Here is a 26,189-nt window from a genome sequence, read left to right on the forward strand (position 1 = left end):
TATGGAATAGCATATTACAGGCTCTAATAAGTATTCTTTTTTCCATTTGACTTTTCCTTTATGGATTGTTAAGCCAATAGACTGCTATATTCCTAGGCTGGATATAAAAGTTTGGGAGCAATAAAAGAACTTTGTAACATCCCCTACACAATGTAGTTTGGTCTCTTCCTTCTCCTTTTTAATTCTGTAGTCAAATGACTATTCCTTCATGGTGTCTGTCCAAGATTATATACATTGTGTGGTTTGTCCTTCATTCTTGAAGAGGACCATGACATCAGGAAGATAATGACATGACTTGCAATTGAATTGAATCTGAATGAGGGAGGGCTGTACAAAGTCGACAAACCCACTTTCTCCTCTGGAGCCATCTGGGTCCAGGGGCCATATATAGATCAGGATTACTGGAGATAGCCCAGGATGCAATGGGAGACCTTGGCCTTTTTAAGCAAAGATCTTTTCAAGTTCTCACTTTGAGTGAGGCAACACTCATTCACTGAATAAGCCTCTTTAAGAAGTGAGTCAAGGCATGGCCCCTTTAACAGCAACTACAAAATCAAACCAGGAGGGGAATACCCTCTGGGTTGCTAGCCAAACATATATATATATATGTGTGTGTGTGTGTGTGTGTGTGTGTGTGTATGAATACATTATTTACACATAGATTCACACATATATTTTACATATGTATATGGTGGATGGACTCCATAAGTTTGTCCCTCTAATTGCATATTATAAGCTGAATGATGTAATTCTTCATTATTCAATGTTTTTTTTCTGGTTACAAATTTAATTCTAGGTATTTTCAGTGATTAAGTGTCTCATGTGGAAGATTCTGTAATGTTCTCCAACTTATTTTAGTCAGGATAATGTTATCCCAAAACAGGAGTATCTGAAGGACTTCACCATTTTGCAGAATTCTCCTAGACTTGGACTCTATATTGGATCTCCTCCTTGACAGTGGTGAACACCTTTGGCAAGCATCCATTTCCCTTCTTGGTTTTTATTGCCTTCCTTGATATTAATGGTAAGAGGGTTGCTGAATAGGATTACATTTATAGTTAAATCTTTCAAGAAATATTGTTAACACTGTGACATGAATTTTGACAAGTGCATAGGAGACACCTCATTAGAAGAGAACTTTTTAAATGATTTTTAGCTTTAGCAAATCAAATGGCTTTTTATAGTCAACAAAACTAAGTACATGTGGTGTTTGTATTCTCTATATCTTTTAGTCTGTTATGTGATAGTAAAGACATGCACTTTGGAATATCCCTTGTAAAAGATGGCTTGTTCCTTTCTATTATCTTCAACTACAATGTCTTTGTAGATTATTCTCATTAAAGTTTTATACAGATGAGAAAGTAGGCATGTGAATGATTAGTTTATGTTTTCTCGTCCCCACCCCCTTTTTTTGTAATACTAACAAGTCTAGTATATTTTCCATGTCTTTGATATCATCCCATTCTTCAGATGCCTGGAGAATCAAATTCTCAAAGCCTTCAAAATTATATCACCTACAGGTCTCAGACCTCTTTCGTGTATATTTGGTCTGTTTTAAATGATTTTTTCATTTTCATTTTTGCAAATAATATTTCTACTTCTTTTTTAAGCACATCTAAGACTGTTGATGTTAGATTCTAAAATTGGTGGTTCCACCACCATTGAAAAAGTTTTGTCACAAATATTTTTGCAAATCTTTTCAGCCTTTGTCTTTTTCTTCCGAAGTTTTAGCCTTATTCTATATTATTTATTTATTTATTATATTATACTATATATTTATTATATTATATTATATTATATATTTATTATATTATATATCATACTATATATATTTATTATATTATTATATTATACTATATTATTATTCATTTATTCTATATCCTTATTATATATATTATTTATTCTTTAGAATGGCATTGTTTAGTGTAATCTCTTGTCAAGCTTTTCTCAAAGTAGTTTTTCTAATGCTTCTCTTTATGAGGTAAAAATTAGTGTAATGTTCCACTATCTTTTTTATGATGTTATGAATAAGTGCATATTCTAAATCAGTGTTGCCTTTGGATGTCATAAAATTTACATGTGATAATTGACTTAAACATATATATGAAACTGTTATAGTTGGTTTTAATGTCCTTTTCTCCATCCATTTCCTAATTGTAACCATTAATAATTTGTCTATAGAGGTCAAGTTGAAGTTGTTATTGCAAGTGGTTATCTTTTTCTCATTTTTATTCTTCTAGGTTTTTATATTTGTTTTTTATCTTTAATAAGTGAAGTGGTCTGCTTGTACAAGGCAGCTAATACAGCAGTGATTCCTAATAGCAAATTGTTTCCTATCTGTTCAAATACAACATATTTTTAAAATGTTATTTAATAGTCACCATGAATCTTTTCTTGAAGTATGTACAATGAATAGTTCTGAAACCTTCATATAGTATTACTTTTTAACCAGATAGTCAAATATATTTTTCACCATATTCACCTGTGCTTAACTTTCCACTGAAGTAATCAATTATCAAAACACATGATGTTATAATTTGAAGGATGTTGTCAAGTCATTCATAGAATTTACTCTCTCTTCATCCTCCACAAACGATGTTAACATATAAGCTATTGTTATTTATATAGCAGTCTTTTTTGCAAATAATTATCATGAGCACTACAGTACAAAATGACCAACTGTCCCAGAAAATGATGTTTCCTATTGCCTTTTTAGATATATAAAACCAATTCCCTCAATTCTTTTATTGTTTGCTCCAAGGAAAAACTGTGAGTCATCCTTTCCTTTTCTCACAATGTCCTTTTGCAGTCTGGTTTTGTTTAGAGTGAGAATGTCAATATCAATACAGTTCAGTAGCTCCAATAGTATGTCTACTCTCTAGTCCTGAGATAAGGATTTCACACTTATAGTACCAACAAACAAGTAAACATATAAAGAAAACCTAAAGATTGTGATTCTTAGTATCCTCTGCCCTCACTTATGCCACTTTGCCACCATATCTGATGAGGTGATTTTCTTCAGTTCATGGGTTGTCATGGTCAAAAACCTCATCACCAAGTGGTCAGCCCACTGGTGCTGACCTTTCCCAACTGATAGGCCAGATTGGAAAACACTGCCTTAGTCTATTGTCATAAATGTTCTTGAAACATTTCCAGAATGAAAGAAGCTCACAGAGCTTATGCTCCATTGTCATAGCCTTCAAGAACATACAGACATGTCCACTCTGTGAGGAGGTAATGAAGTAGGACTTTCTAAAGATGCTATGCCTTACTTGATACAAATAACAGAGGGTCTCAGAAAAAGGTATTTTTATTTTTTAAAGTTTTTATGGAATATTGCATGATTTCAATATGTGAAACACCTCAGGAGAGAAAAAGCTTTTAAAGCATCACTAGGCTATACTGAATCAAAAACATTTTTTAATGATCAAAAAATACTGAGCACAGTTGGATTTTATGGTATCTATACCTTTTCGTCAATTATGCAACTATAAAGATACAATCTGCTATAGAATATCTTTGACAAAAGCTTCCCTCTTCCTTTCTTATACCAAGAATGCTCTTGGTGAAAGTATATATTATTTCAAAGAACCTGGACCCATAATTTCTTTTTTTTTTTACTTTTTTTATTAATGTGTTTGTTTCCTTTTAGTTTACAGGATTCAATTCCACAATTCTTTGAGTTTCACATTTTGTCTCCCTCCCTACGCTCCCCCCCCCCTCATGGCAGCTTAAAATCAAGTATAGGATCTGTAAATACTTTCACATTATACATTAGTCAGGTTATAAGGACAGATTGTACCAGCTGGAATGAAAAATGGTAAAGAGGACATAAAATCAAATAAGAGAAGGAAAAAGATCAGGTAATTTGCTTCCACCTGGATATAAACTTAGTTCTTTCTAGTTCTTTCTCTGGATGCATATATTTCTCTCCATCATGAGTCTTTTGGGATTGACTTATATCATTGCATTGCTGAGAAGAGTCCAGTTTATCAAAGTTGGTCATCACACATACATTGTATCTGTAATTGCATACAAATTTCTCCTGGTTTTACTCTTCTCACTCAGCATCAGTTCTTTTAAGCCTCTCCAGGTAAATATGAAGACCGTCTGCTCCTCGTTTCTTATAGCACAATAGTATTCCATAACATGCATATACCACAACTTGTTCAGCCATTCCCCAATTGATGGGCACCCCCTTAATTTCCAATTCTTTGCCACCACAAAAAGAGCTGCTATAAACATTTTTGTACATATGGGTCTTTCTCTCATTTCTATGATCTCTTTGGGATATAACCCTAGGAGTGGTATTGCTGGATCAAAGGGTATGAAAGTATTTATAGCCCTTTGGGCATAATTCCAGATTGCTCTCCAGAAAGGCTGGATCAGTTCACAACTCCACCAGCAATGCATTAGTGTTCCAATTTGCCCACATCCTCTCCAGCATTTGTCATTTTCCTGTTTTGTCATCTTAGCCAATCTGACTGGTGAGATGTGATACCTCAGAGTTGTTTTGATTTGCATTTCTCTAATCAATAGTGAATTAGAGCATTTCTTCATGTGCTTATAGATAGCTTTAACTTCTTTCTCTGAAAACTGCCTGTTCTTATCCTTTGACCATTTATCAATTGGGGAATGACTTGTATTCTTATAAATTTGACTCAATTCTCTGTATATTTTAGAAATGAGTCCTTTGTCAGAGACATAGGTTGTAAAGATTCTTTCCCAATTTCCCACCTCCCTCTTAATCTTGGTTACATTGGCTTTGTTTGTACAGAAACTTTTCAATTTCATGTAGTCAAAATTATCCATTTTACATTTTATTATGTTCTCTGATTCTTGTTTAGTCATAAAGTCTTTGCCTCTCCACAAGTCTGATAGGTAAGCTATTCCTTGTTTTAGGAGACTGCTTACAGTATCATCCTTTATACCTAGATCATGCACCCATTTAGACTTGATTTTGGTATGTGGTGTTAGATAATGGTCTGTGCCCAGTTTCTGCCATACTATATTCCAGTTTTCCCAGCAGTTTTTGTCAAATAGTGAGTTTTTATCCCAAAAACCAGGGTCTGGAGGTTTATCAAACAATAAATTACTATAGTCATTGACTTCTGAATCTTGTGTGCCTAATCTATTCCATTGATCCACTCCTCTATTCCTCAGCCAGTACAAAGTAGTTTTGATGACTGCTGCTTTATAATACAGATTGAAATCTGGTATAGCTAGTTGACCTTCCCTAGCATTTCTTTTCATTAATTCCCTTGATATTCTGGACCGTTTATTCTTCAAATTAATTTTGTTACTATTTTTTCTAGCTCTATAAAGTAGTTTTTTGGTAAATTAATTGGTATGGCACTAAATATATAATTTAATTTAGGTAAAATTGTCATTTTTATTATATTAGCTTGACCCAGCCACGAGCAATTGATATTTTTCCAATTAGTTAGATCTGACTTTATTTGTGTGAAAAGTGTTTTGTAGTTATGATCATACAGGTCCTGGGTTTGTTTTGGCAGGTAGATTACCAAATATTTTATCATGTCTACAGTAACTTTAAATGGGATTCCTCTTTCTATCTCTTTGGATCCATAATTTCAATAGTATGGATAAACTGCCTACTGTGTGTGGACTGGTGTGGATGAATTCCCAATATAGAAACTTCCTTAGACCAATGCATATTGGAAGGTTTTGAAACCAGGTCTTCCTAAGTCCAAGCCTAGCCAATTAGTCACTATGTCATGCTACCTTTTCTCATGTAGATCACTCTTATAAAATTTTTGCGGAGTCCATTAACAGCAGTCAGTCAGAAGGCATTTTATTAAGCACTTCTTAGGTGTGAAATACTATGAAGAGCTCTGGAAATACAAAGAAAGGCAAAAACAGTCACTGACTTCAAGGAGCTGCCATTTGCTGCTCACAGGAGGAAACAGCAGCATTTAAAAAAATGCGTAACTACAACTGTACAAAATGGGTAAATGGGAAGTAATCTCAGAGAGAAAGTTTGGAGGGGACCAGGAAAGGCCTCTTGCTGAAGGTAGGATATGAGGGGCATCTTGAAGGAAACCAAGGAAGTCAGGAGGCAGAGACGTGGAGTGGCAACCTCCCAGGCATGGTAGACAGGTCTACAGTCAGATGATGTGCACAAGAAAGTGAGATAGCTAGTGTCATATCACAGAGTATATAAAGGTACATGGAGCATAAGAAGACTAGAAAAGTAGGGAAAGGGCTGGTTGTGAAAGGATTTAAAAGCCAAAATAAAAGGATAGTATATGAAAGTGATATGGAGTCATTAGAATATATTACAGTAGGAAGAGACAATCAGATCTGCTCTTTTGAGAAACCATTTTGGCAACTGAGTGAAAGGTTGACTTAGAAGAGGCAGAAAGACCAACAAAGAGACAATGGCAATAGTCCATGCATAATGTGAATAAGAGCAGAGTCCTATTATTGGGAATAATCCAAAACTGAGTCTTGGCAAGACATGATTATCAAAAGGATAAGAGGGCAAGGGACTACAAAATAGGGAAGGAAGAAGAGTGTAGCCAGTGTAAGGATGAGGGGTTAGGAAAGAATTGAAGAGTGGAGGGATTAGAGATGACCTTGAGGTCAAAAAACGGGATTAGGGATGATAAGGAAGAGGGAAAGATAGAAGAATTAAAGATTAAGATTAGAAAAAGGAATAATATGAGAAGAATTTCATTAACTTGGAAGTGAAACATTTGTGGGTGATGGCAAGATCGGGGATGATTATCTCTATGTATAGCCGAGGCAGAGTAGAGGAGTAGGTCTTGGGAAATGAATAAATTGATGAGTTTGGGTATTTGACTATGTTGAAATCTTCTAGTGTGAGGGCAAGAGTTAGAGGTGGGGGAGGGAGAGAGAAAGACACCGAGTCAGGTATTAAACTCAGTGAATAAGAAAGGAGAGTATCCTGGGGGTCAAGTAGATAATTACTAGACTCTTGATTGTGTGATAAATATCAATTGAGTAAACCTCAAAGATGATATTACTAAGTGAATACAGTAGAGAAAGAGTGTCTAGAAGTGGAAATTGGAAGAGAGTTAAGAGTAAGAGGACAGAAAGAGTGGCCAGGGAAATTATGTGATAAGGTGAGAGTTAGCTCTTGATGAGTACAAGAAGATGGAGAGAAAGGAAATGGTTTAAGATGAAATCTAATTTGTGACCTATGGAGCAGAAATTCCAGAAAGCATAGAAGGGAAGAGTTGGAATGGGAAATTGGGAAAGAGGATGAAAGTAAGGGAGCAAGCAGGCAGTGGGGGAAACCTAATCAGTTTTATATAATGACAACCAGGGGTTCATAATCATAAGGAGGGGTTGAGAACCATGGAGTAGAAGTATGTTCACCATTAAGTAATGAGTACAAGCAGATTATCAGTGGCTAGAGAGAAGTCCACTGAAGAAGGAAAGTGATTAGACATCCTTAATGCCCAATCTTGTGGTAAGTGGTGATGTTTAGTCCTATGAGACCCAGGAACATAGGAAGCAAGAGAATTATAGAAGGGGGGATTTCAGCAGAAGTTGGGAGTTTTATGTGAATCTACACTGGAAATGGACTCCAGAACATTGGAGAAGGCCCTAAGACAAATGTAGAAGCCTGAGGCCTGGATCCAGGGTTGAAGCAAGGTTCCCTGGGAAGTCTCAGGGATGAAGACAGAAGATGGAAAAGATGATGGATGTGTAGGTAACTACTGATATTTCCTTCACCCTGGGATAATCATAATGTTTATTTTTTTCTCTCATTTTTCAGATAAGAAAATCAATCCATCAGTGTCTTCAAAAATCATACCATTTTAAGGATAGATTTCCTCTTTGTGTACTTGGTCTATTCCATACATTTTTCCCATCTCTAGTTTCTTTGTCACCCTTTCTACTTCCCTCTGCACAATGGGGAAGTAGAATTCAAATGTGGTAATATCACTTTTATTGATAGAAAAAAGTTTGCTATTGAAAATCTTGACAGATCTTTTCCATTTTCATCTGTTGTGCTTTCAATTTGATCCTTTTAAATAAGAGAAATAAAAATATTTTAAGCATCAAATAGCATTGGCAAATAGCATGGTAAATGATAGTATAGTATTTAGGGGGAAAAGCAATTATTAGCAAAACAAATACTCTTTCAATATCTCATATATCATGGTATTCATTGTTTTTTTCAAGTGATTAAATAACTGATTATGATCTTTTCATAAAGGTCATAAGATGGGATGGAAGAAACCTCAAATTGTTACAAAGTAGTTATGATTAATAAGTCTTGGCACAAATAAAATATAAAGTTAATAAAAATGTTTACAGAACTTGCAAAATCAGTATTAGGTCTAAATGGATCATTTATTTAAAAAGAAAATTCACTAGAACATTTTAATAAAGTTGAAAACCAACTATAAAAAAGTACAAGAAATAACTATCAAGACAAAAACTTTTATGCCTATCTAGTGAATATAAGATTTTAACATACCAAAAATAATAATTCAATTTGTACTGTATACTAAAAGATATGTCAAGCATATGATTTTTAATTAATTCATTGACATTGTTTTGCTATTACAAATAGAAGAGTGAAGGTTTTTCTTATATAAAAACTACCCCCCAAAAGTGTTGGTTAAGATAGGTGAAGTGTAATTTGTGAAATTTCCCATCTGGCCCTTGTTAGTGTACTGCAGATCACTGTGTAAAGTAGCCTGCCCCAGGACAGTTGACTGACTAGATTTCATGAGATGACCACTGGAGAATTTCATACTATGAATGCATTGTTCACCAATTTCTTTCTAGTATGGCAGCATTCAACTTTTACCTGTAGCTTTGGACTGACAACAGTTGGGATTTGGGGTATCCAGAACTTTCTTGAAAAATTTGTAGCACATGAAAATCCTCTGTAGAACTAAGTTCTTTCCAAATGTTTAAGAGCAAGCTCTTGATTATTGCAGATTGATGTTATTTTCTTCTAATCTCTGTGCAGTCTTTGTTAACTGGAAATCATGGTGACTGTATCAGATGGAAGGCTAATAACGTATGCCCTTCATTATTCCTTGTCTTATCATCTGTTATTGATTCTTCTTTTGTTCTATCTCTGCTTCCTCAAGCCTTCTGAGTTCATCTTTACATGTCCTCAGGATGATCTGTCTGGATCACTGATAAAATAGGGATTGGGAACCCACCTCACAGGATTGTTATGAGGATCAGAGGAGGTCATGAATGTAAAATGACTTTGCAAACATAAAAAGAGTTATGTAAATGTAAGCTATTATCATTACTGACATAAGTGTTTTCACCATGTGTTGGAAGCCAACGGTGGTGGCCCATGCCTGAAATCCCTGCTACTGGGCAGGCTGAGGCTGGAGGAAGATTTAAGTTTAAGAGTTCTGGCCTGCACTAGAGTTGAAGTCTATCAGGTATTAGGTCTAGCAGCAAAGCAGCAAAGCTGGGCCTGGAGTCAGGAAAACTTGAGTTCAAATCCAGCCTTGGATACTTATTCACTATGTAACCCAGGGCAAGTCACTTAAATCTTGGTTTGCCTCAGTTACCTTCTCTGTAAAATGGAAATAATAATAGTACTTAAACTGTGAGGATCAACTGAGATAATCATTGCAAAGCACTTAGCATAATGCCTGGCACATAGTATTTTGTTATAATTACTATATAAATATTAGCTATTGTTGTTGTTACCAATATGGTAAACAACATGTCTGCCTAAGGAGGGGTGAACTGAACCACATTAGAAATGGATCAGGTCAAAGCTCCCATGCCAATAGCTTTGGAATCAAGTCTGACAGTATTTGCTTTACTTCCAGCCTAAGCAACATAGAGAGATCAAGTCTCAAAAACAACCAAAACAAAAATCATGGAAGAAAAAGGATTGAATTCAGAGTTCTTAACAATGAATTCAGTGTTTGAAGCTTCTATTTTTAAGACAGCAAAGCAAAAGATATTAGAAAATAGCAATCAAATATTCTGTGGATTGGGTTGGCTACCACTCAGGTAGGCCCTGAAAACATACCCTGAGAATAATCCAGAAGTTTCAGTAGAACAGGTCCTGGCAGTACTATGCTGCCTCCTGGAAGTTTAATTCCATAAGGAAGATTTATGAGCCGTTATCAGAAGCCTGGAGGGTCAATAAAGTACTATATTCATAAAACTACTTTAGCTAAACCTACAGGAGGGTGAAGAAGGTCCTCAATTCATTCACATGATTGGTATTGAGACATGACCTACATGGAAAAGGCAATGAAGAACAAGAGACAATCAAATACAAATTCTTCCCTTTACTCTCTCCAATTATATGAACCCTGTCCAACTAACCCCTACATTTTAAAAGAAGTAAAGGGGTAAATAAATGAGGCCTTCCTGAAGTTTTTGTTTAGGGGGCCAAGGTTTCCAGCAACATTCCAAATTCAATATAGTTTAATATAAATTTCACTTATACTTTTAAAATGAACCCTTACTTTAACAGCAATAATGCTGACAAAGTGAAGGGGGTGGGGTGTAATGAAAACAGCTAGTTAAAAGGCAAAACAATACTTAAATCCTATTCCTGGACAGAAGAGGATTCCTCTTATACACATTTATGGGCCTTACCTAAATGATTTAGATAAATGCACAACTCAATACTTTCCTTTGCCTATAAGATATAAAGTGAGATAATATTTGTAAGGTGCTTTGCAAACTTTAAACTGCTATATAAATGCTAGTTGTTATTATCTATTATCTATCAGATTGTCTATGCATCTATTTATCTATTATCTATCTACCATTTATCAATCTACTATTTATCTACCATTTACTATTAACTATTTTCTATCTATATCTACTCTCTATCCATCTATCACATCTCTTATTATCTATTTGTGATCTACCATTTATCTACAGCTACACTCCCTCTATCATCATTTATATACTATATCTATATATCAACTATCTATTCTCTAATATCTGTCTGTGTCTGTCCATTCATCTATCATCTATCTGTCTATTCATCAATCTATCATCTATCTATCTATCTATTCACTGAGGCTAGGCATATCATGGATAGGGGAAACTTCGAGTTCCAGTCTTGCATCTGATATAAACTGACTAAATGACTCTCCCTGGGTAAGTCACTTAACTTCTCCGTACTGCCAGCTGACTCTCTAAGAATACAAGTGCAGAATAATCTCTATTGGCTTACACTGATGAAATCGCAGGTTGAGAGCCACACCTTCTCCTTGACAAAAGAAATGGTACCTATAAGTATATTCTCACAGGACAATTATTCTACCTAGCAGACAAGCTTTCTCCCTAATTAGCTTAGAGATTCATAAGATGCTAAGGCTGGAAGACATCTTAGAGTCTGTTTAATATGGCCTTTGAGGTCCCTTCCAGTTCTGGAGATATTATCCTTTGATCCTAGAAATGTTTCTCATTTTATAGATGAAAAGAAAGAGGCTCTGGGAGGTAGAATGAGTTGCCGGATATCACATCTTATTATTAATCTACCTTAAACCAGAACCCACAGCTCCAGAACCCCAGTCCAATGCTCTTTCTACTCTACCACACTGTCTGACATCTGTTAATTTGCGCTTATGACAAGAATTTAATCTTAAACACAAAATTGAAAAGGTTTTTTTAAAAAACCACAATTGGTAAAAATCAATTAACACAATGATAGGAACAATAACAACAAAACATTGAATTTGCTTTTTCCAACACCTTCGATTTTTACATTTGACTAAGGATTTGCACGGAAATAAAATATACTGAGGCAGGTGGATAGTTGTATATTTTTAATCATCTAGGTTTTTTCCCCTTAGATAACAGTAAATATTTTCTAGATCTATTAAAAGACCTTTAAACATCATAGGTAACATGAGACTAAACTTCGGTGACTATTAATTTAACTATACTTGCTATGAATGTTTTCCTTAAAAACATCTTATTCCTCTTCCCATCTATCCTAGAGCACGGATATATAAGTTTTCTTTGAAGACCCATTTTAGATTCCTTTTTTTTTCTTCTTCTGTTTTTTTAGCTTGTACCAATGATCTCTTCTTCTTCTTCTTCTTCTTTTCTTCTTCATACAAATAATTCCAAGTTTACTCTAATACAGATGGTATTTATGTATAGCCAAAAACACTTTCCAAAATGCACCATAGTGCAATAAACTCATTTTAAAAGCATCTTTAATGAAAATAAGCAGTCAAAACAGAGATTAACAAGGATCAAAACCCCTCAGAGCAGCATAACTGGCTGTTTTCACTACTCTGGTCTTAGTTTTAACAATATAATCTAGGACACAAATGTACCAAAAAATAGAAAATTGATTGCATGACTATAAGCATGATTAAATGGCCTTCTGTAACCTGAACTCCTACCACCTGTGCTGCATTAAAAACAGGATATTGTGGGTCCCTCTAAACTCTACCAGATAGAAATGATCACTTGTGTTGAGTACCATTCAGCTTTCCAAGTACTGAGTGAGTAAGTGGCTAAGTCTGTAACCCTGGACAACAGAGGTGATTGGGTTGAGTAGCCTGGATAATGCATTTTCCTGAATCTAGAATTTGTCCTTGGTTTAGAGACCAGTGTGAAACTGGCTGGGGCGAGGTGGGGGGGAGGGAGTTACATTTTTTCTCAACATTTACAAAGCATGTGACTGACAGAAATAAGTTCTCATTAGACAAATTGAAATCCATAAAAATTATAGCATTGAGAAGCACTCCGACTTAAAAAAAAAACTCCAAACACATTCAATTACCTTTTTTTCAGACATTTACAATCATTTTAAGATAAAAACACATTTCAAAGATAATTTAGCTTCTGCTCCTTTCCCACCAAAATATGCTTCAACTATAAGTGATAACAATTATTCTCAGGGTTCATATGAAGAGGACACAAATTTGATTTCAGAGGGTTGAACTAGTGGATCCCCAAGGGTCCTTCCACCTCTAGCAGTCTATGATCCTGTATTTTCAAGAAGAAAAAAAAAAAATTATGAAGATGAGCTTACATATACTGCCACCCAATGGAGATTTCTTGTAACAGCAGCAATTTCACTGATGGAGAGGAAGATGGTCTGTCTACACAATAGGAAATCAACACATTGGGAAGAAAGTAATGGAAAAAGAAATAATAATAATGAAAAACATGAGTTCCTCCAAGGTCAGACTGGATCCCTCTAGATTCATTTTAATTCAACAAACATTTTTCAAATTACTCCTAGCTGAGAAGACAGACCTCCGTGAACTTATAATCAAATCAGGAGACAAGGCAGGTACACAAATAAGCATAACAGACATTAAAATATCCTAAATATCCAGCAAATTCAGAGCCAGAATCCATCTCTTTTGGGCTCCAATTTCTCACCTATCAAATGAGGAAAGATCACGCTGGCAACAGTATATAGAGGGGCAAAGTACTATGAAAGATTACAGAAATGACAGATCACTTCCTGCCCATGTCTACACCATTCTGCCTCTACTCTGACCTTCATTTTTCACCTTCTCATAGCAAAAACCTTGGACTCACACCTGGAGCTACCCTGGGCTCTGATAAGTGAGTTTCTGCCTTGTCTGCCATACTATTTGCCCACCATCTTTACAACTCCCTCCATGTGTTGTCTTCCCTCATCAGAATTAAGCTCTTTGAGTTCAGAGATTGCTTTATTTATTTGTATTGATATCCCCCAAATTTAACAAAATATCTGGCACATAGGAAATGATTAATTTACTTGTTTCCTTCTCCTGATATCTCCTCTATCTCTGTCTAGCTAGATAGCTATTCATTCTATCAATCTACTGATTTATCTATCTGTTTTTCTAACTCTCTATCAATCAACTTCCATATGGAATAGGCCTGAAGAGAGATGGGGAGGGTACGTCCTTTGTAAGAGATGTTTTAAACAAAGGCACAGAGAAAAGGGAGGAGGGATGAGTTTGAGATAAAGAATGTGATAAGAAATGACAAGGAATTCAGTTTGACTGGTGGATTGAATATATGAAGAAGAGAATGAAAGAAGCCTAAAATGGTAAAGTAGAGCCAGATTATGGAGGTCTTTGAATGCTCATTAACTTTTCTTCAAAAAGCAGTACTGTGCCATCATAAGTATTTGAGTGGAAAAGTACTGCAATCAGTTTTTATAGACAAAGTATCAGGGGGCTCTGAGGCATTGGCAGGGTCACCAGCAAATTCAGAGCCAGAATCCATCTCTTTTGGACTCCAATTTCTCACCTGTCAAATAAGGAAAGATCACACTGGCAACAGTAAGTAGCATAGATTAAAATGAGGAGAGATTGGAGGCAGAGAGAGTAATTAGGATGATATTTCAATTACTCAAAAAGTAGTAATGAGGGCTAAAATGTCTATTCCAACTGAGTACATTCTGCTATATTAAGGGCAGGTCCTTACTAAATATGTTTGTCTACCCTACTCCCAGCAGCAAAGTCTGGTTCAGGACTGGCTTAAGTTACACAATGAAATAGTCTTTGAGTGGCTCAATTCATATTCAACATAAGCAATAATTACATTAGATAACCTTAAAGTACTTAAAATGAGACAGTTTCAACACCTAAGGTAATAGTGTAATGAAGTAATGAAGGAGTATGCAAAGGAGGTAATATGGAGATAATGTGAATATCTGTGCTGGAGGCAGTTGAGCAGATTTTTAAATCTTAAGTATTTAAATCTCTTTTATAAGAATCATAATACATAGCTCTATATCAGATTTAATAACATGATTCTGGAAAAAAAATAGTAGAAGAAAATATCTAAAGAAAATTCAGGCAAGAATATTTTAGACATTAAGACTAAAAAAATTAACTTTTTTCTTTATTAAAAAAATTTCACAAGGTTGCGGAAGATTATAAACTGAACAGAGTTCGAGCTTGCTCTGTTTGCTTTGCTGATACTTTGACTTAAAAGGGAAGATACTGCTTCTATAATGAATATATAACCAGTAGGTGGTGCTATCAGGTAAGGATGGCTGTATAAGTGAGGGTACATTCTCTCCACACAATGGCCCCCACCTTTGGAATGTAGACATTTTCACTCTTTCCCAACTTTTTCCTTAGTTGCCTGGGCATGACCCTCCCTTAGTCAATGCCTCCTCTATGCTCCTTGCAAGGGACAGAATAGCTTCAAAAGATTAAAAAAACAAAAACAAAACATTGAGAGAAGTGAACCTCCTTGAGGTTCTATGCCTCTGAGAAAAGTTCCTGCTTTTACCAAGCTTCCTTATACCATCAAAGTCTGTTTATTCACGGACTCCTGTATAGCCTTGGGTAAATGGTTGGTCTTGAGTCACCATTTTAATCTCCTTAGCTATTTAGTAGATCATAAAAATTATTTTTTTAACCAAAGCTCAGAAGAATTTCTTTCATATGGTTTAAGCCCCCAGTTAGGTGCAGAGAGAATCTTTTCCCTATCTTCCCCCCAACAATTAAGACTGAGAGTTTGTTCTCTGTCTCTCTCTAAGAACAAGCTTTTTACAGGTTCTTTCCCTTGCTTCTCTCCTGTCTTTCAAGTGAAGTCACCAAGCATTTATTAAGAGCAGTGCAGATAGCAAGAGTCAAGTCAAGCAAATCAACAAGCATTTATTAAATGTCTGGTGCTAGTCACTGTGCTAAGTAAGGGATATAAAATAAAGCAAAAAACACAATCCCTGCTCTCAAGAAGCTCATAGTCTAATGGAGGAGATAATATGTAAATGCATGTACATTGTACAGATGTACAAACAAGATATAGACAGTATAAAATGGAGATAATCTTTGAGGGAAGGAATTAAGGGGGATTAGGAAAGATCAACTAGCATGGCTTACAGGTTCAGACCTGCCTGAGCCATCTATAGGAGACCAAGAAGAAATAAGCATAGAGGTAGAGGTGCTATGCCAAGGATGCATGGGCTCTGAACCAGTGGGAGCCCCTAAGTGAGATGAAGCCCAATGAAGCCCCAAGGAAAGAATACCAAACTCACTGAAATTAAGAACATACACACAAGTTATGACTGGTCATAGGTCTATACCAACGTAGAGGTAGTTTTTAAGTTACAGTGAAAATCAAAGATTATGAACAAGTTAAAAACAGAAAATGCTTAGAGTAAATGCCTGCCATTTGAAGTGAGGAGGAGGGTAGAATTAAACACCTGATAATCCTCTCAGTGCCTGGTCCATTCCAGCCACACCCTTTCTCAGCAGGATTGATTAAGGGTAGATAGCAAAGGAGGAGACTGCCAAACTGCCAAACTCCTGCAGAAACATATCTCTCTCTCCATCTTTTTGCCTCTTTGAAATCTGCCTTTGCATTGATTCCATTGTGCTCATTCTCTTCCTAGTAAAAACTGAATCCAAATTCCCTGGTTTGAACCTGTCCTCCATTAGTTCTCATGATCCTTCACCTCAAAGCAAGAGAAACTCACCCTGTCCCTAGAACTAAAGATCCTAGAAGTCAAGACACTGAGTCTCTGGAAACTGCACCTTTGCCTACAGGGTCTTGGTCTCCTCAAAACCTGAATACATAGAGAAAACTCAGATTTTTTACTTCCATATTTGGTTCAGTGTTTGGTTCCACAGCTTAATGGATGTGGCAAACTCAGAGACAGCTAAGAGAAGAGACAAAGGAACGATTCAAACATGGAAAAACACACTGCCTGGACAGAAAACTCAATGAAGGTCCTTATGTTCATTACATGTTATTAGAAGCATGTTGGTGATCAACTATTCTCCACCTTGCATGAAACTGAAACATAAGAGTAACCATGAACTAACATTAGGAATAAGGGAGTTGATATAAAAATTGGAAAGGGATTGATACTAAGGAAAGTCATGCATGGCTATCTCCTTGTCAAGAAGTCTTTAAGAAGAGTCCATAATCTCTGGATTGTCAAGGATGATTGAGGTGCAGCCCTCATTGAAGATGGGTGATGAAACAATGACCCTCCAAATCCTTCCCTTCCAACTACAAGGTTGTATGAAAAATAACATTCTTTGTGTCTCTGTTTAGAGACATGAAATAAGGGTTGGTTTCTTTGTTAGTAAATGTACTTAATGTTTTTAACTTTTCTTGTTTCTCATTTACTTTTCCACACAATTGGATGATTTTTTTTTACATTTAGAGAGTATATACTTAGCAGAGCACAAGATATATAATAATATCCTAACAGCAGCTTCCTTCTTAGTACCCAGAGAGCAGTCTCTGGTCACCAGAGGACATTTGAGCTTCTGCCAGAACCATGGGACTGCCCCATGGCAGTCTTTCCCCAGTCAGGAAAAGATGATGTGACTGCCTGCCCAAGCTGAAGGTGGCCAAGGGATTTGTCTGAATTAGGTTGCCTGATATACATGCCAGGGCTGCCTTCCAGAGAGGTAAAGGCAACACTGGTTTGTGGAATATTGCCAGGTCCCCAGCAACTTTAGAAGCAGAATTCAACCTGTCTTAGCCTCAGTTTCCTGAGGGCAGTGGCTCCCTGACAACCTTTTTAGCTCCATGACCTGACTCAGTAGCATCTAATTCAGGAGTTTTTAACTCTTTTTTTATTTGGACTCATTTCAGACTCCTTAGGCAATCTGGGTAAATATATGGACTCCTTTTCAGAAGCACATTTTTAATGTATAAAATTAAATTTATGGGATTACAAGGAAACTAATTATATTGAAATAAAGAAGTAATTTTTTCTCATCCAAGTTCATAGATCCTCTGAAATATATCCACAGGTCCCCTGGAAGAAGGTATACCCCAAGGTAAGAACCCCTTATCTAACTGAATACATAAGTCCCCAGGTTACAAAGAATAGTCTCAATGAGTTTATCTTCCAAAGGAAGAAATCACCCAAGAGAAGATCATGTGTATATTTTGTTCTATTCCAGTTCTGAATGCAATAGAGGGGATATACTGATCCTACATAAACTACTACAATTTCTTCTAAAAGTTCACTGAAGACTCCTACTACTTCTAACATTCTTTGAGTAAAGGAGTCTATGAAAGTTGCAGGGAGTAGATAATTATGTTGGATTTTTTTTACCCCCCGCCATTGAGTTACCTTTAAGAATTAAATCCACTCTCATCAGTTCACTGTCTTTCAATGAGGAGGTGTCTTCTGTGGCACATTCATCATATGCTGACTTAAGATATAAAACAGAAGCCAAAAGTCAAATTTTGAATACCAGGTACTCTACAAACAATATATGTGGTTGTCTCAGTAGCATTATTAGATCAGGCTCAAGAACTGGTTCCCAAAAGAAAATCTTTTTTGTTACTTTCTTTAAGATAAAGATTTAAATATTTCTTTAAAAAATTGTGCCAAACATAGTGACTTTTAATCAGAATAAGACATATAAGATAAAACAAGATAATACAAAGCATAGAAATGCTTCCCACTAACAAAGATGTACAATACAAATATGTCAGATTCATAGGAACCACATAAAGAACAGTTGACCATAAAGGGATGCGTGTTCTTTGGCCCCAAAAACAATCTATCTAGAGACCAGAGTCTGAGCCTTTTGTGTGTGATGAATCCCTCTGGTAGTCTTGTAAAATTATGGATCCCTTCTCTGAATAATGAATATTTTAATATGATTAATAAAATAATTTAAATGAATAAAATAAAATGCATAGGATTCCAAAGGAATCCAATGACTAAAATAAAATCTCTCTCTCTCTTTCTCTCTCTCTCTCTCTCTCTTTCTCTCCATGTCTATCTTACCATTACAAACTTAGCACCAACCCCCTAAAATTTACCCAGAGATCCATGAGGAGTAGGTAAGTTACTGATAAATATTGTTAGGTTCCCTGAATGGGGAGTAAGGGAAGAGATCCGGGATTCACAGACAACACGAAACCTTTTCTGTGCCCTTGCCATTCGGTCAGATTGAGACAATATTCCAAGGGAATTCAAAGGAAGCTTTGGTCATGCTTTTAAACATGTGTGCCCCCTCCACTTCCAGTCAGAGAAGTGTGATGCAGTAGAAACAGAGTTGGAGACAGAAAATCTAGGTAAAGAGTCAACTCTACCATTTACTAACTTTTTGACCTGTGATAGTCAAATATCAAAATCTCTGTCTGAGCCCTCAATTGTCTTATCTCTAAGACAAAGGAGTTAAACTAGGTGATTTCTAAAGCTCCCTTCCAATTCCAGCCATTTGTGATCCTGTCCTCTTTCTCACATAGTTATTAATCAAATTAGTAAGGTATTCCCTGAACTTTCCATTTTCACAGGGTACTCAGGGCTCCATTAAGATGGTGAAATCATAAATGATAGAGTAATAACATGTGAAGATTGGGCCAGATCATCTCTGCAGTGTTTCCTAGCTTTAAAACCCCAGGATTCCATTTTTTAAATTTTTATTAATAATAATAATGAATATTTTATAGCAGTTAAAGGTTGAGAAGTACTTAGTTTATGTTATCTGATTTGAGGCTCACAACCACCTTGCAAGATAGGTTCTATAGGTGGTGTTATTACCACTATTTTACAGGTTAGGAAATTGAGGTTGATGGGAGTTGAGTGACTTTCCCATGGCAACCAGTAGATGTTCAAGGTGGGCTCATATGTAAAGCATTTTGCAAACCTTTAAGCACTATAGAAATGCTATCTGTTATTAATACAATGGGTGTATAAATATTTAATATGAGGAAATAATATGTATTTAAAATGTCATTATTTTGAAGTACAAATTTCAGAAGGAACAAATTTAAATTAACTTAATTTGGGTTGTTTCAAATTTCACTACAATCTAAATAAACTGATAAGGTTTATCTTGGGTCTTTTTCTCCTCTCTTTATTGTCCATTCTTGAGCAATCTCAGCAACCTTCATGGTTTCAACTGTAACCTCTCTCCAGATACCTCACAAGTCTGTATCTCATACCTACTCTCTCTTCTAAGATCCAGATATGTATTTCCTCATACCACTTAGACTCCACCTAAATTTACTAACTATACTTATAACTCAATACATTTAAAAAAAAAAACCTCATCTTATCCCTCAAACTTGCCCATCTTTTTGCCTCAGATCTCTGCTAATGGTATCATCATACTAGTTACCTAGAGAAATTTTAGCTTCATCTTTGACTTCTTCCTCACTAGGGAGTCACAATGTTACCAATTCTATCTATTTTAGTTCCACAATATATCTCACATCTATTGTTCCTTCTCTATGTCCTCTGACATCACCTTATTTCAGATTTACATTGCTTCTCTCCTGGACTATTGCCGAAACCTCCTAACCTGTCTCCTTTTTTCCAGTTTCTCTCATCCCCCTTGCTGCAAACCACCCTACCTACACACCATTGCCAGATTAAGCTTCTGAATGTACAACTCTTATCATGTCATTCCCTTTCTCAAAAACCTTCATAAACTCCCTAATATCTAGTGATTAAAATCCAGATTCTTTTGCTTGGCATTCAATACCCTTCACAATCTGTATGCAAATTATCTTTCCAGTCTAGTCTCATATTATTCTCCTTCTCATACCCAGTCCTCTAGTTACATGGATCTATTCACTTGGTTCTAAAAGATGCTATAGAATTTTATATCCCCATGCCTTTGTTCATGCAAAGTTTTAAATACGGAATCCAACAATTTTAGAGCTGAAAGATACATCAGAGATCACATGCTCAAAGTTAGTACTTCTATAATTCTAATATCTGTGATCCTTGTGCCTGGGTTGTCTTTCCTGCCACATCTCCAACAAACGAAATCTCTACCATTCTTCCAGGGTCCTGTCTGAATACTTCTTTTTCTTCTCCAATTCCCCCTACCCAAAATGATTCCTTCTTCCACCAAACTCACATAGTATCTTGTATTCATTCTCATGAATTTCACCTTTGGTTTTGAATTATAGTGATTTACATACATGGGCTATTTCCCTAGAGTAGGTTATAAGCATCTGAAGGCTAAAATATGGGACCATATTCTCATCATAACCCACCCACCCCTGGTACTTAATCTTATCCATTAAATCAGTTCTTAATCCCAAGGACCACTCCAGGGGTCTATGGATAGATTTCAGGGGGAAGTAAACTTAGAAGGAAAACAATACATCTTTATTTTCATTGATCTTTAACTGAAAATTGGCATTTCCTTTCATTATTCATTTTGTAAAAATAAAAACATTGTTCTGAGAGTCTATAGATTTCATCAGATTGTTGAAGGGATCCACGACACCAAAATGTTAATAACCCCTGCATGAGGCCATAAGTTCCAGGAGAGAGCCTAACATTTTATCTTCCCCTTGCTTAGCACATCTCTCTGCATGCTATAGCAACTTAACAAATGTTTGTTTAATTAAATATTTGCATCCTCAAAATACTAATGTTTCAATAAATATCTGTTGAATCAAATTATTGAGCTGATAAAAACTTAAATCACTTTTTCATGGAATAAACATTTATTAAGTGCCTACTATGGGCTAGTCACTGAGATAGGCTCTCAAGAAATATATATATATATATAAGCTCCCAAGGAGTTTTACAATATAACAGACTTTTCAGGCTTATCTTTAAACTTCCTTTTTCCCTGAAAATAATTCTTACAAATCCATTCATCTTTCCTCTTGATTCTGATGATTTCTCTATATTTTGTACTTTCAAGGTCATGGCCATGTTTCTTCTTTCTGTGTTGCTTCATACGTCATTGTCTGTTCATGCCAGGCTCAGCCAACTTTTGTCCTTGAAATCCTTGGCTTTGCCTATAGCGATGACTACCACATGTTCCTGGTTTCCCATCCCTGGTTTTGTTCTCTATGTCCCTAACTGAAGCATGTCCCTGGAACTATCCCCAGTTTTAGGGACTCATTAAATGAAGCTCATCCCTGTGAGGAAATAGCAAAATAGCATAGCTTTTCTCTTCTCAGCCTCACTCTGGGGTTATGAACCTCTCACCAGCGCACTATTCACTTCTGATATATACTGTGGTTGAAAAATCACTTGTGTACTTTAGAAAGATTAAATCCTGAATACAGAATTTTACTAAGTCTGAATTAACTAAACAGATTTATTTTACTTAACACCTTTCAATTATTAAGACATCCTGAATTCAATATCCCAATTTTGGGGAAGCAGACTGAAAATCACAAGCAATTTGAAAATTGTGCCCAAGTAAAAATAACCTTATCTTGCAGCCTTGGATTAGACTTTCTGGTCTCTTCAGCTACAATTCTATTATTTCCTTACATCTTCATGACCCAAGGATACACTTCAGAGTCTTGATGCGTTTTCAGGATCCAATTCAACTAGAAATCGATACAGAGAAACAACAATCCTCCCCTCCACTCTTCTTCTCTCTGATTTGTGGAATTCATCACTAGCTTCAGACTTCACTTGAACCTAGGGAATGGAACATAGAGGACAAGGGCCCCTCCCTACCACCTCCTCATCTTTCTTACTCACAGCCTGCCTCAATGACTGTTGGGTAGATTTTTCTTTTAACCAAAAAAATGTTTATTTGGGCCAAATCCTAACCAGGGACCACAGGTAATGATTTGGCTCCACAGTACATTAATGATTTTTTTAACCTCTTTGAGGGCTGTAATTCTTTACCCCAGAGCATATCTGAGCAGACAGAATAATTCAAGTCTCAATTCTAATGCTTCCTATTAAATCCATAATGCTATGACTGTCACATGTACACAAGTTGCTATAGGCAGTTGGCTAAATATCCATGTCTCTCCCTTTTCCTAGAATCTACAAACCATTTTGTTCTATCCACCCATCCTCAGTCTGTAGTGAACAGTGAATTTACCTTACTGGTAAATTCCAGTCCTACAACTTTTTTTTTTGCTTTTTTTTGGAGGGCAATTTGGGGTTCAGTGACTTGCCCAAGGTCACACGGCTAGTAATTGTGTCAAGTGTCTGAGGCTGAATTTGAACTCAGGTCCTCCTGACTCCAGGGCTGGTGCTCTATTCACTGTGCCACCTAGCTGTCCCTACAACTTTTTTTAGGAAGGTAAATGACTGTTTTGTGTCATATGTAAAATGAAATTATATCATTGTAGGCCCACTCTACTTTTTTCTTATTCCTTTCTCCTCTGCATAGACTCTGTATGACATAGCAGATAGAGAGTTAGCCATAGAATATATAGTGATATGTCCTGCCCAAAACACAAACTTGCTTTGAACCACAGGCAAATCACTTAGCTTTTCAGTGCTCTGTCTGGACAATTAGAGAGAATTTCCTCACTCAAGAGTTCCTTACACCAGTGAAATCTCAAGTCCAATCTCTTTCCCTGTTCCTGTCCTATTTTTCTACTGTGTACATATACTGGGATAAGATGTGATGTAATAATTAACTTTTATAACTTGGAAGAACTAGTATCAGCCTGTGTAGGCTCTACGAACACTATGATTTTTGTTACTTGCTTTTTTTCTTTCCTCCCTTCAGGCCAGATTTTGGCTCAATTTCTGAATCTAAGATGATCCAAGTTTGAGTCTCGCTTTATTATTGCTTGCCATATTTTTATCTCATCTTTTCCATGATCATTATTTCCTCTATCCTGAATGGGTTTTATGGGGGTCATCCCCAGTCTTCCTGATCTATATCTTGCCTCTGGACCCAGATGGCTCCTGAAGAGAAAGTGAGGCTGATGACTTTGCATAGCCCTGCCTCACTTATTTATTTATTTTGCTTTTTGGGAGGGGCAGTTGGGGTTAAGTGACTTGCCCAAGGTCACATGGCTAGTAAGTGTTAAGTGTCTGAGGCTGAATTTGAAGTCAGATCCTCCTGACTCTGGGGCCTGTGCTCTGTTCACTGAGCTCACCTAGTCGTCCCAACCCTGCCTCACTTAAATCCAATTCACATGCATGTCATGGCGTGATCTTCCTGATGATGATCCTTTTTGGGGAATGAAGTACAAACAACAACAACAACAATAGGTTTTATAATCGCTTCCAACCTGATATATTTATCACACTATCAAAGGATACTATATACCCTTCTCCCCCCCTTCTACTAGAAGACAAATAAACATATTAAGTAATCTTAGTTCTACTATGATATTATAGAGATCCTAGTGGATACCTTTCCCTAACTTCATGGATAGCCAACTATCATTGCTGGGTTTTATTAGTGACTATTTTTCTGTTTTTGCAATGGCTTATACACAAATAAATCTTTTCAAGTGATATCTTGGATTGTAATATATTGGCTATAGTATTAAATACTGGTTATACGAGGCCTACCAAATTCCCTTTCACTCCCTAATTTTGTTAATTCATTCAAAAAAGGGATTAAGTGTGCCTGGCATGGTGTACTATGAATTTTGTTTATAGTTCCATCTTACCAGATGTTCAGAATAAGCAGCTGTGGGCATATAAGGAAAGGACTAAAAAACTTTTGTACTTCATTATGGAAATAAATGAGCAAATATTGACACTGCCCACAAATATATTTTATGTGTTGTATCTCTCTTTTAAAATACAGCTACCTTGAGAGCAGGAACTATTTAGCTTTTGCATTTGCATCACATGATTATTGCTTAATAAATGCTTGTTCATTGATTGGTCATTTAACATATTAATAAACAAAAGACTTTGTGGTGTACTGGAAAGGACCCTGACCTAGAAGGAAGAAAACCTGGTTTCTAGTCCCAACTTTTCCAGTAGCTTCCCTAATGATCAATGAGCAAGTTATCTAACCTTTTATACATATATATATATATATACATATATATATATTTCCTTATCTGTAAAAGGAGAAGATAAAAGAATTTGCTCTGTAAAACTTGGACCCAGTCAAAAGGAGGCACCCAAGGACCTAGAAGGCCACAGTTTCCCCACACCTATAACTAGACTAACTTCCAAAGTCAGAGTTTAATGTTAAAACTCCATGATTCTACATACAACTTTCAAATCTTCAAAATCATATAACAGAGTGAATCAATCTTCACTGTATTTCTATGAAAGAGATAATGTAGAATCAAAGCTTTTATATTCCACACCTGTGACTCTTGCAACCCTGGGTTGTGGGTGCTATTTGCCCTTAGTCTGCACATAGGACTGAATGAATGAATAAATGAAAAAGCATTTATTAAACACATATTGTGTGCCAGACATTGTGATAAACACTGGGAATACAAATGCAAAAGCTAAAATGTAAAATGCAAATGAAGTGGAAAGCAGTGGAAGGATATTCATGGAGCAGCAGGGATATGGCAAGATGGTCCATGTGGATTATTGGATATGAAATACATACTATGATTATGTTGGGGTTTAGGGGTGCTTGGGACCCCAAAATAAGGACACACCAGGTCCTGCCCAAATGAATTCTACCCAACCTTTTTTCAACCAAAGTTTATTAAAGATTCACCATACTGGGTAGACTTAAGGAATCTGACCATTTGTAATGCCTATATTGACAAGCCTACCAGAATGAATCTGAGCACCTTCCTGGAGGCAAGATGGATCTTACATACAGAAAGACTATGGGATGGTAGTAGGGGTGGTCAAGTAGTCTGCAGTGTTTTGGGAATGTGAATTTAAGATCTTCCCTCCCCCTAGGCCCTTTGATAGGCTTAAGTGCACCTGGAGCCTGTGACAGGAGGCTTAGCTTTCAGAATGCTTTTTGATTGGGCAGTGGGTCAAGAGGGTTGTTACATTCTCTGAGCTAGGAGAAGGCTATATATATATATATATATATATATACCCTGATGTGAGGTTTTGTTTTGGGGCTCACTTTGAGAAGAGTTATGTGATTTGACCAGATGAGACTCTGGACAGCCATTGAGCCCCCTGACTTTGAAAAACCCAGATGTTGATGCTTCCCTCTCTGGGAACTGACTAGGTATGGATGTAATGGTCAGAAAGTTAGAGGTCCGTCTGCTTGAAATGTTTCTCTGTCTTCTTGTAACTTCTGCTTGTAACCTGTCTAAAGTTCGGGGTGCTGATTTTTTCCCCTGAACTAGGTAAATGACATGTTTGATTGATTAAAGCAAGCTTGTTAACCCATTTTGAGTTTCTTTCCTTTAGAAAAGCAGATCTAAGAACTTGTGTTGGCAGCCACCCTGGGGATGCTGGGGTGCCTGCTGCTACACGAAGTGACTACAGGAGGGGCTTAGGGAGGATCTTGAGGGGGAGTCTAAGGAGGATCTCAATGGGACTGCGGTGACTAGAGGTCAGATTCCAGGAACCAAGAGAATGGGGTTTTGATGGGATCAAGGGTGGGAAGCAGCCAGAGGCAATCCCTCTGGAGGTAACAGAAAATGGAGGGCTA

This window comes from Petaurus breviceps, unplaced genomic scaffold (assembly GCF_028583685.1).
Source record: "Petaurus breviceps papuanus isolate PSGF00001 unplaced genomic scaffold, PetGlider_PUasm1.0 226, whole genome shotgun sequence".
Classification (NCBI taxonomy): Eukaryota; Metazoa; Chordata; class Mammalia; order Diprotodontia; family Petauridae; genus Petaurus; species Petaurus breviceps.